The sequence below is a fragment of the Monodelphis domestica genome, chromosome 4 (assembly GCF_027887165.1).
Source record: "Monodelphis domestica isolate mMonDom1 chromosome 4, mMonDom1.pri, whole genome shotgun sequence".
NCBI classification, from domain to species: domain Eukaryota; kingdom Metazoa; phylum Chordata; class Mammalia; order Didelphimorphia; family Didelphidae; genus Monodelphis; species Monodelphis domestica.
In genome coordinates, this window is record NC_077230.1 from 386,733,436 (window position 1) to 386,735,402 (window position 1,967).

General features: G+C 41.9%; 1 pseudogene; it reads left to right on the top strand.

Moving 5' to 3' along the window:
• The first annotated feature begins 625 nt into the window (after nucleotides 1-625).
• Nucleotides 626-1,616, top strand: LOC100023299 (glyceraldehyde-3-phosphate dehydrogenase-like; annotated as a pseudogene).
• Nucleotides 1,617-1,967: the final 351 nt, after the last annotated feature.

The window sequence follows — 1,967 nt, forward strand, 5'->3', positions numbered from 1 at the left end:
CCACAATTTTTTCTCTAAAATGTGAGACAAGATTCTCAGTTAAGAATATAGGAGAGGGGGAGCCATAGGAGGTTTGAGGAGATTTACTGAACTCAGAAGAAGGAAGGGGAATATCTAGACAATAGCTACCAGGATTTTGATTGGATGGTAGATGTGGATTGCATGGAACTCAAAGGAAGAGAGGTTAATGAATGATGGAGGTAGAGGAAGAACCTACAAGCATAAGTGGGGAATATATCAATAGGGAGTATGCAAACTCCATCTTGACTATGAGTTGTCATCAAATGAATGAAAATATAGCCAGTATGGGACCTTGTTTTATTAAACCATTTTATTTCCAGACCCTTCATGGAAGCTGAAAATTGTGCATAATAGTGGACCCCATTATTTAATAAGTATTTCTTATATGAACATACTTAGGCACTTTATAACTTTTCTTGGGCTTGTCAGAGATAGGAGCATCACTACCTTTGAACTTTGGAGCTATTATTAATAGCTAAATAGAATTAATGAAATAAAGAGAAACATTGCTAATGTTTACTACAAAAACAACAGAATGGGCTCTCAGCTCTTCTCCCAAGCTCACTGCCAGGATCCTCTGCTGCAGTCACATCCCTTACACAAGATGTTGAAGGTCAGAGCCAATGGATTTGGCTGTATTGGATGCTTGGTGACCAGCGCAGCATTCAATTGCAGTGGAGTAGAATTTGTGGTCATCAATGACCATTGACATCAACTACATGGTTTATATGTTCCAATATGATTCCACCCATGGCAAATTCAAGGGCACTGTGAAGGCAGAGAATAGACAGCTGGTGATCAATGAAAAAGCCATTACCATCTTTCAGGCAGGGATCTTGCCAACATTAAAAGGGGAGATGCTGGAGCAAGTACATTGTAGAGTCCACTGGCATCTTTACCACCATGGAAAAGGTCAGGACTCACTTGAAGGGTGAAACCAAACAGGTCATTATCTCTGCCTCTTCTGCTGATGCCCCAATGTTCATGATGGGGGTGAACCATGAGAAACATGATAATTCCCTCGAGATTTTCAGTAATGCCTCCCTCACTACCAACTACTTGGCTCCCTTGGCCAAGGTAACAATTTTGGCATTGTGGAAGGACTCATGATCACAGTTCATGCCATTACCACTACCTAGAAAAGAGTAGATGGCCCCTCTAGCAAGCTGTAGTATGATGGGGGTGGTACTGCCTAGAATAACATCCCTGCTTCCATTGGTGCTGCCAAGGTTGTGGGCAAGGTCATACCTGAGCTGAATAGGAAGCTCACAAGCATGGCCTTCCGTGTTCCTACTCCTAATGTGTCTGTGATGGATCTGACTTGCTGCATGGAGAAAGCTGCCAAATATGATGATATTAAGAAGAAGGTGGTGAAACAAGCTGCAGAGGGATTCTTGAAGGGCATCTTGGGCTACACAGAGGACCGGGTTGTATCCTGTGACTTTGACAGTAACACCTATTTTTCTACCTTCGATGCTGGTGCTGGCATTGCCCTCAAATACCATTTTGTCAAGCTCATTTCTTGGTCTGACAATGAGTATGGTTACAGTCACCATGTAGTAGACTTCATGATGTACATAGCCTCTAAGGAATAAGTGGAAAGTCGTGGATCTTCATCCCCAGCCAAAAAAAGAGTAGTTCCACCACTGGGCAGCCCACATCCATAATAACCTATGTCTCTCTGCTGGGGATCCCATGCCCCGGTCACATTCCTTCCCTGAAGCATCTCTGTAGTGGGGTGGGAGGGAGCAGAGTCCTATCTTGTGTACCATCAATAAAGTCATCACATTATCACATTCAGTGCAAAAAAAAAAAAACAGAATGACTCACACTAATGCTTCTCAGTGCAAGAATGAACATGATTGAGCAAGACTTTATGAAGCTTGGAAAATGACATGGATTTAGCATGTAATTAAAATTAAAATGTAAAAAAAATTTTAATCAAA